Source organism: Pinus tabuliformis, chromosome 1_1 (assembly GCF_031772625.1).
Source record: "Pinus tabuliformis cultivar Carrire ecotype Pingquan chromosome 1_1, CPIR1, whole genome shotgun sequence".
In the NCBI taxonomy this organism is placed as follows: Eukaryota; Viridiplantae; Streptophyta; class Pinopsida; order Pinales; family Pinaceae; genus Pinus; species Pinus tabuliformis.
The window spans coordinates 841574704-841585815 of record NC_142297.1 but is presented as its reverse complement, the minus strand read 5'-3'; positions in this window follow the sequence as shown (position 1 = coordinate 841585815).

The following is an 11112-nucleotide window of genomic DNA, read 5'->3' as shown; positions in this document are numbered from 1 at the left end:
GAGAAGTCGTTTGTCTTGTTAATTTTCAATTCTTACATAATTCTTTGAATTCATTCACACTGAATTGTCCATCATTATCTATCATTGGCATCTTAAGTTTCTTCTCTGTCTTATTTTCCACAAGATCCTTAAATTCCTTGAACTTGTAAAAGGCTTCAGATTTCCTCCTAAGGAAACAAATGCATGTATTCCTTAAGAATTCATTTATAAATGAGACATGATACTCAGACTTACCCAGCAATGAAACTGACACAATTCTAACACATCATTGTGCACCAAATATAATATTTCGTTTGACCTCATAAAACCATAGGAGAATCTTACGCGACTATGCTTCCCATATAAATATTGTTCACATAAATCAAAATCCAAAGAGAAATTAGAAATACCTTCTACCATACCATTACTGTGTAGTACTTGAAGGTCGTTCTCTTCAATATGTCCTAGTATTTGATGCCATAACATAATCTTTTTTCAAGAAGTTGCAAAAGTTTTTTCTTCTTCTACTCCACTCTTAGGAATAATTAAACTATTTCATCCAACAAAAACAATGCTTCCTAATAACTTATATAGATTTCCAGTCAGAATTCCCCTTAGCAATGCCATAGCTCCTTGAAACATCTTGTAGGTATCCTTTTCGAAGACTATTTTTACACCTACATCACTCATCTTTCTTACAAAAATCAAATTTCTAGTCAATGTTTGGATATGTGGAACACCAAGTAGTTTTCAAATCCTTCCACTCGTGAGTTTTGACTTGAATTTTGCTCATCCTATGATTATAGCTAATGGTTCTATCCTAAGAAAACATAACCACAATTAAATATTCCATACCTACAAAACCACTCCCTATGAGGAGTCATATGAAAGCATGTGCCTAATTCAACCCTCCATGCCTCATGATCTACATGTGTACATGAACAAGGTAATTACACATACCATCCTTCATCTGAGGAGGTTTTTGATTCTAAGAAGGATCATATTCAAATCCTTTCCTCTTCTTAGAAATTTTCGGTCTAAATTATTTCTTATAATACCCTTATTTTCCACGTATCCAACATATATTTACAAGATTTCTTGGGTATTTATATATTCCTCTAGATTTAAATTCCCTACTCTAGGAATTATTTTTATTTTTATTCTAGGAGCATACTCTTACACACAAGGAATCTTTGTTCTAGCTTTCCATGTTTTTCCATCTCATATTCTCCAATAATAAGGATGAGACTATTTCATCAAACATTAAAGTAGTTGCATTACGACCTATAGCAACAACCAAACTATCTCACAAGTCTTATAGAGAACATAACAAGCTAATGCACTTATGTTCATTTGAAATCTTAATATCAATATAAAATAGCTCACATGCCATAGTATTAAAGGTGTTCAAATGCTTCATCACTAAGTCTCTATCCTTCATCCTCAAGTTATACAACTTCTTCTGCAAGAACAATTCTTTCACTAGGGACTTAGAATGATAATTAGCCCCTAACTTGTCCCATAGGAAATTTAATGTAGCTTCATATGAAACATTTAGTGATAATGAATCTGAGATACACAATGGTATTTTTCTCTTTTCCTTTTGAACCAACCTGGTCTAGTATTTTGTTGACATCACTATTGGTGTAGTACCTAGACCCACAACACTCCACTAGTCTTTGTCCACCAACAAATCTTCCATTTTAATCTTCCACAACTCAAAACTCTACTGGTTGAATTTTTTTATCTCTTCTTTGAACGATTTTCTGTTTCCTTTTCACCATAAGAATAATTTCCATAGATCTCCCACTATAATAGGATCTACCACAAACCCTAGACAAAACCCTTAGCCAAAAAGTTGTTCCCTTAAAGCCAAAACTAGTATGGTACCAAATATATGTTCTAACCTTATACAATTAATTGATGTAAATAGATTCTTAATAAAACAAAAAATATGAAATGGAAACACACACATAAATACAAATATTTTATCCTAGAACACTAAAACCAAGAAAACCGACATTATTTTTCAAAATATGTATTCCTTTTTATAGTGTTACAATGAAAAATATATGTATCATGACATCCATGAGCCGCCAATACATTTAACCTGGATTAGAATACAACCATAGATCCTTACTTTAAATTAAAAAATCACAGGAAAAACCACCATGCAGTGCAAAACTGTTTTTAGCAAAACCTTTGTTTTGCATCACACATTGTACACACATTGGAATAATTGTGCAGATAATATAATGCATACCTAATATTCATTTTATATAGTTAAACTTCCTTGGCATATGGGGTAATATGTATTTTAGGTTTTTCTCTTTATTGAAACCACTAATATGAATGCACATGATAGGACATTGCCTAGTCAATGACCCCCATCCCTCATGTTGTTTATGAAATATTTATTATATTATTTTGTAGTCTTATTTCATAATTTGAAAAAGGTGTTTCAGTTTCCCCATATTATTTTCTCCTTTTGTCTCAGTGTTGTCCCTTTGTGGGAAGTTGTTTAAGATTTTTATTTCATTTTCTCTTGTTGTATCTAGAATCTTTTCTAGTAGTGGTGTTATTATTGTGTGGAAACAATGTTGTATTGTTCTTTCTCTTTTGTAGTGAGATATTCTTTGACTAGATGGCTTTCTAGTTGGTTTTGAAGAAGAAAAGGGTGGTATATTTCTTGCATTCACGTTTCAACTACTTAAAATTATTAGTGAATGTGTTTGTGAATGATTATTGTTTTTACACTTTCCACCCTTTTAATTGTATATATATATTTTTTATCTCTTGCATTCACCATCACCTTGCTCATTAATGTTGGCACTCTAATCAATGTCATGTGGTATTTTTCTTGTATTCACTCTTGTAGTTTATAAAATGTTGCTAGTAGTTGGGTTATTCATGCCTGACAGTGGTGATTTGAATTGGATCATTATATTTTTTTTCATCCATCTCGTTGCATTTGGAGTGGAAAAAGTGGAGGAATTAACTCATGGGACCGTTTTTACCGGTGGGACCCAGTTTGGCGAAACATGGTTTGAAACCTTATGGGAGAATTTTGAGGCATTAAATGATGTTTTTTGGGGGTAAAACTTTACATCTTTATTGTAGCACCTTTTCATTATATTCTACATATACTTACATTTTCAACGGCACAAGAAGCACGCCAATCGAAGTCTGTATGCAAAATTTATGCCACTCAGAAGTTGACATGCCTGTTTTCACACCTATAGTTCGGGAGGATGTCGTGTCAGCCCCAATTATTCATGGAAAATGGGCCAGACATGTGTTTTTGATGTAAATATACTCTAGAAGAGTATATTTTTTTACTCTAGTTAAGAGTTGATGTAATCAAACTTAACCACTAATAAGTTATCAGGCTATTTTATAATCAAGCCACTAGGAGGAAGATGCTTTCCATTCTTTCAAGAGAATTTTTTTCCATAGCTAAGAAAAGATAGCTAGGAGAGACAGGTGGTAGGGCACACAAAGAGGATATGTGCAATGTAGCAACCCATGGGCCACAAGCATTACCTTTTTGTACCTACAACCATATTTCTAGATAGAGAGAGAGCGAAGCAACCTCACCTTCTAGTTGGGTTTTCTCCTGAAAGGGTTTCCCAAAGAGCATATCTTGTGTCTTATGTGTGTGTGAGCTTATTCTGTCATTCTCTAATTCTATTCATAATTTCCATTCACATGCATGTACTAACTATAGTAAAATCTACAGATCTAGAATTTAAATAAAGTTGTAATAGTGTAAAAATATGGTATTTTAATATATTATTATCACATATGTTGTGACAAACTATCCAGTGGAATATCCTTAGCAGTTTACAGATCGGGTTTCTTTGTGTATTTTGTGGAGATTGCAAGGATCTAAATCGACAAGGTTGAAAATCATAAAACCTTAATCATGGTCGACGAATGTGTAAACGAACCTCGTGATCCTATAGAGGTGAGGTTTTTAGAGCTCAAACAACAAGTCACAGATATAAACCGCAATGCAAATCTCCTTTTGGTGGCCCTAAGAAATAAGCTGGGGATATTTGGAGAAAATTGGGGTTCAAATGCAGAGGAAAAATCACAAGGGGGGTCAAGAGATTGTGAAGACATGGTGAATCAACGGAAGAAAGAACCCCGAAAAGATCAAGCCAATTCGAGTGTCATGAATCGATCCCTATTCAAAATGGAAGAAAAATTCGATATCAATTTGTACCATGACGAGATTGACGCTTTGAAGTTGAACCACTGGTTGCAACAACTGGAAGTTTATTTCCATGCCCATCAGATAGAGGAAGGACAACAGATCTCATTTGCGCAGCTGAAATTAGAGGGCCATCCATTGACTTGGTGGGAGAGCCACATGAAAAACCTGAGGTTGGAGGGAGAACCTCCAGTGACTAAGTGGGAGGATTTCAAAACCCTCATTAAGTCACAGTTTTATCCCAATGGGTACGTGGAGGAACAGTGGATCTGGTGGAATTATTTCAGGAAAAAGTTGGGCCAAAGTGTGCAAGAGTATACCACAAAATTCAAAAAGATGACTATAATGTTGGGTATCTCTCCGAAGAACCCAGATGTACTCCTCAAGTATTTGGGGGGACTACATTGCCATTTGTGTGAGCAATTGATGTTGTTCAAGCCCAAATCGGTGGACGAGACTTGTGTACAGGCACAATACCTAGAGAACATAGGCCTGAAAAGAATACAATCAAGTGGATCAAAGCAGAAGGAGCAACAAGAAGCTTCTAAGGAGGGGAAGAAGAAGAAAAAAGGGAGACAAGATAAAAATATGGTAGCCACATCACACCAGTGCAAAGGTCCTAGTAACCACTGCAACCACTGCAACATTGATGGCCATACAAAGGAGAAGTGATGGAAGTTGCTTCTAGAGCTAAACCCGAAGAACAAGAAGAAAGATAATAAGAAGAATAATCTCATGGCCACTGATTTGAGAAACAAAGTTGAAAGAAACTCAAATGTGAATGAGAAGATTGTCTGTAAATAAGTGCAGAAGGAGGTGAATCTGAGTAGCCTTCAGCAACAAGAAGAGAAAGAAATGACCAAACTCTTCCATATAAAGATATAGGTCAAGAAGACAAATATTGATGCTCTGTTTGACTCAGGATCTTAGGAGAATCTCATTGCAAATAGTACATGTGCAATGCTCAATTCATGCCGATAGCTCATGTGCATTTTCATTGATAGTTTCTCACTTCTGACTGCGTTTGTACTTCTATTTTGGTGAGGTTTTCAAAATTTCACTTTTGCACACCCTCGCTTTCACAAGTGTTTCTTTCATGTTTTCAATAATCCATTTTTCTTTATTTCACTTTAATTAGTGTTTTTTTCATGTTACCTTCGCTCTAGCATGTGTTACTTTCATCGTTGTTCACATATCGTAAGTATCATTCACACTTTTCTCTTCATATAGAAAATGTCATATTTTGGCATGGGAAGTGTCTCTTATTGTGTAAAGTGAATTTTTGGCTTGTTTCAAAGGGTAAATTTGGTTTTTATGTGTCCCTCTAATCATGTAGAAATGTTTTACACTCATTCAAAAATTTGTATGCGATGTCGCACAAGCGTCGTTACTGTCGTCGCACTTGGGGAAAGTCGTCACAATGTCATCGCATTGAGAGAAGTATGTTTTTCATGTATTCTAAGTGATCATTGTTGTGTCTTCAAATGTTTTGAGTGTGTAATCATGCTCAAGTTTTGTCCTTGTTCACTTTGGTCTCACTGATTCCAAACTTAGCCTCATCCAGAAAATTTCACTCCCAGGAAACTTGACCTCACTCAACCTTCTTGAACTATGCATTGCGTAGTCCTAACCTTCAAGACCTAACCTTACCTCTTGGAAATGCACATTGCGTAGTTCCCAATACTGAACTTTGACCCTTGAGCTCTAAAGATGCACAATTTTGCCTCCAAGTCATCCTTAACTACGCACTGCGTAGTGTCAATCCTCAGACTTCCAACCTGACACCTTGAGATACGTAATTGTGTAATCCATTAGACTATCCTCCCTATAGAATTGTGCATTGGGAAACTCCAAGCATCGAGCCTCAACCTTGAGCTCTTGAGCCCCTCAACTATGCAGTCACCTAGCATGGCCTCTCAAAATTGTGCATTGGGCAACCTCAAGGCTCAAGCCTCAAGCTTGACCTCTTGAGTCCCTCAATTGCACGATTCCTTGAGTCTATCCTTCTAGAACTATGCATTGGGCAACCTCAAGCCTCAAGCCCCAGTCTTGAGCTCTTGAGCCCCTCAACTGTGAAATCATTTGAACCTGGCCATCCTAAACTATGCATTGCATAGTCTCAAGCCTCAATCCTAGAACTTAACCTTTGGAACTACGTAATCCCTAAGTTAGTCACTCAACCAGTCACTAGTTCTCATCCTAATAACTGATTTCATGAAACATGTTAGATTAGGGTTTTTTCAGACTGATTCCATCTTGTCATGAATGGTTTATATTTGCAGGTACTTTATCTCATCATGATAGGATGATGATGGATGAAAAGGAGAGGGAGACCATGCTATAATACACCTATGGAGCTGAAAATATCAGATGACCATCAAGCGAGAGGATGGAGGAACACAAGATTGTAATAAAAGACACAATATCAAGATTAGATTGAAGAATCCTTATCTTCAAGTCACGAGGAGGAGGAAGAAGAAGAACATGCACTATCTCTCTAGAAGACTCAAAGATAGCACAACAAAGAGTGACTTGAAATTTCCATGTCATTGGTGTCATGTCATGTAGATTCATGAGTCATCACGTGACACATCATTTTTTGATTATGTAAATTCTATATTGGAAAATGTAATGTAAAGTGGAAGTCCAAGAGTCATCCATGTAATGTGAAAAGTCATGTGGGAGTTGAAAGGTCATAAAGAAGTCAAACAGTCATGAGGGTAGTCCAAGAGTCACAAAGGAGGTGAATGATCAACCCATTTGTTATATATACACCCTCATTGTTAATGTAAAGGATTTTTCACCTTGTCTTCTCCTACTAGGCATTGGAGAGGAAGATAGCTGCTTTGGAGGAGCAAGTGATTACTCTAATGCTCCACAATTGGGGCCAGTGGTGTTCACTATCTTGATGTATCTTGAAACTTTTGCTTAATTCAAAAGCTCATTGAGCCAACATGATTTCATGCATATGTCATGAATATTGTAAGAATATTCATTGAATGCTTGCAATGTGTCTTCTTTTCATCTGTACTAAGGAAATTGAAGTATTTTTGGTGGCTTTGGTACTTATCTTGTTGAATGTATGTTGTATTTTCTTTAACAATCATTGGCTCCTTGTGAATTATTTCGCTCGTTAATCAATGATCCATTCATATGTATATGCTCGTGTTCCTTTTCTAGATTAGTATTTCTACTTGTCTTTAAAGGGCCCACTTTAATCTTCCCTTTCAGTAAAAGGACCTTGATACTTTCCACAACTTAACATTTCACAAAGCATACTCACATACTGATATGAAAATACATGTGTATTACTCTCTTGTGCTTAACTTTTTAGCCAAGGAAATATACAAGGATACATAGCAATTGGGTCGATACTCAGGGTGGTGCTCCTACTCCAAACGGTGTGAGGTTTAATTGAGACTTCACATCGGGGAGACCCCCTTGGTTGACAAATTTCCAGCATATTCAACATGACATCCATTGTCATTAATGATGACATACGAACCGACATTAATATATGTGACAAGTATGAGTTAGCAATTCCAACACCCTCCCTTAATGAGTACTTGTGTTAATATTTTTCTACTACAATCTTCACTAGCATCTCTATCCATTTTGAAATGTTGTAGGTTATGAGCTCCATTAGGTTGTCGCATATTCCTCTGAACAATATAGTTGTGACCCAAGTTTCCTTGCACATTGGACATCATTAACACTTAAAATGTCTCATAACCCTTGTAAAGGTATGATGTCAAAGTTCCAAATCATGAAGTATCCCTTGAATTATTAGAAAAAAATCAACATATGCATATCAATAAACCCAGTGAAGTATAGGTTCTACAATTCTCTATTGTCTCATACTATTTGAACAACCATCCATCTCTAGTTAAACATGAAACTTCCCTATCTAGATCTAGAGATATAACTTCACATGACCATGACCTATTTCACCTATGATTTTGGAGATTCATAATCAGTTATTAAATATATCACAATTGTAAAATACAATAAAATTTGTTTCACACTAAAAGTTCTAAAAATATTAGAAGTGAAAATGAGGAGAACCGATGATAGGTTTCTTAAATTAGCAAGTCACCTTTAAATAACTTAGTGAGGGCCAATTTCATGAGGCCCACCATAGCGACCCAATCATTCCATGTTTTAGCATCAAAGAACACGATGACCTAATATTTAATCTCCCTCAACATGCCTTTCAACATCAAGATTGGTGACATTGTAGTGAACACCAAAGTTGTTAGTAGAATCCAAGTGTATATTTTTCAATAAAGAAAGAGTACACATATAAATTGTTATCTCATGTTCTTGATCCCTAATGTGAGGGAATTAAGCCCAAACTTTCCATCATAGAAAATGGGGAGAATAGATATGTTTTCCATACACCAAACTAAACTAAGTATATATTGCATGATAAAGAAATAATACAAACATTATGTTAGGATTTGGTTTAAGATTAACAAGCTACCTTAACCATATTAACAATTGATTTATAGAATATCTCAACCACACTCCAAACTAGTAAGCAATTAGTTAGAGACAATCTCCCATATCGAACTAGATCTAACTCTTATGACTTAGTAAAAGAGATAATTAGTGAAATCTATTTTAGGTCACTAGATGGATTTGGCATCATGTGGTTTTGTGCCTATGGATTTTGATATAATGAAAACTTCAAATATTCTTGGGATTCTTGATTGCAATGGGCCTGCGTGGTGAGTGGTGAAGGTTCCCTCGGACAACTTGGCCAAATTTAGTCAAACATATTAATATATCTATTGATGCTATATTTTCCTAGTTTTGGTTTTTCGGGTTAAAAACAATGTTATTCTTGCTATGTTGCAAATTTTATTTTCTCTCACATTTTTATTCTTAACACTAACAACCTTGTACAAACTTGGAAATCACTCACATAGAGATTGTCTCTACATCACAATAATAAATCATAATCTTATACTATGATGAGAAATCATGCATTGCCCTTGAGTGGCTCTATACAACTCACTATGGGAAATGAGATGTTGTAGTGAAGCATTAGATCAAAAAACCATAACAAAAAAACATAATGTCGGCCCATTAAAATAAGTAATAAAAGTATCTAGGAGATGTTGTGGTGTAACAATACATTTCAAAATAATAAAATGATACTTTAATAAAATAAAAATGCTAATAACAAAAAAAACTTTCAATGTTAACTATAAATAAAATAATTTAAATTTCAACTCTAATTTTACATCAATTTTATAGATTTCAACTCTAATTTTACATCAATTTTATAGAAAGAAATAAAGTAATTAATAAAATACTTTAAATTCCAACTTTAAATTTACAAGAAATAAAGTAATTAAAATTTAGAAAGTTCGTATTTTAAATTTTATCTTATCTTTATTATAATGTTTAGATTAAATAATCCTTATTCATCAATAACATTAAGAGATAGGTAACGTAAATCTCCTCATAAATTATTCCTTTATCATCTATAACATAAGCAATAACCACATTAACTAATCCAAAATGGATCCTAAAAACCGTCAAAGTCTTCAGTACTTAAGAACTATCGCAGAAGACAAACCTTCAAGAATGGTGGAAAACACTATCAGAGAGAAAAACATGAAGAAATGGTGAGAACAGAGCCTATCGGAGGCTACCATATGAAAGTTGTGACAGCGATCAGTGCGAGTCAACGAGGACCGTCGATCAAGTGTGTAGATCGATGGCCCAGGTTAACTCGCAATATCGCATCAGCAAATACAAGGGAGCGCTTAGCAAAGGCCCGGGGACTATGCGATATGCGATTGAGATATATCGCATCGCAATATCGCATCGGAGCGATACAAAGGAGCGGGGCCGATGCAAATGCGACTTGCGATAGTTGGACCCGACGGGATTATGGATGAAATTTAATATATTTTGAGTTCCAGAAAAAAGGGGTTTTCTATGTATTTTGAATTTTTGTTAAATAAATGAAATACAAATGAAATGCACCCGATGCGCTAAAGTCGGACCCGAAAGGGTTTATGGATACAAATACATATATTTTGAAGTCCGCCATAAAGCCATTTGTCGGGATTTTCAGTGTTTTAATGTATTTTGCAAATACAAAGGAAACCACGGCACAAGGGCACTTGTGACTTGCAATAGCGATCAAAGGCGGACCTGATAGGATTATAGGGCGGATTCGATGTGATTTCAAGTCTGATAGGAAGCGTTTTACAACGTTTTCTGTGTATTTCTCTGTGTAAATAGAGAAAATGATATTTTGGGATTTCAACACATCGATGGTCCCTTCTGTTGCAGAACAGATGGCCACCTTCCCTAAAGTCATTTAACAAATGATTGTTTAACGCTCAGAGGGGATTTGAGAGGACAGAGGCCGAGAGCCGGAGAGGCCGAAAGGGAAACCGAATGTAGACCAGCACCGATTGGCTTAAAAGCCATAAAATGACAGAGACAAGGGCAAGCAGTGCTAAGATAGAGAGAAAACGGAGACAAAGAGCGAGAGGGAGAGTCCGTGTACTCAGAGAAACTTGAGGGATTCAAGTTGACCCTGTTGTTTTGTTCCTGTTGTGTTGAGACTCAATTGAGCTCACATTTGTAAAAATCTGCTCTTAAATACATAATAGGGAGGTCACCACTAAAGGCTGGACCAGGAGATGTAGCCCAGGAGTATTGTGGTGAACTCCTTGATTATTTTGCTGTGTTATGTGTGTAATCTAATTATGTTCTCTAACTGCTCATTGTCTATATTATTTGCAATCTTATTGATCCGATGCACTAAATGATATAGGCAGATCCTGCACATGAGTCTGTAATACCTTAATAATAATCTGAGATCTTCATTTTCAGATCATTAACAATAATATTAATGTATTTGTATACATGATAAACATACATTTATTACA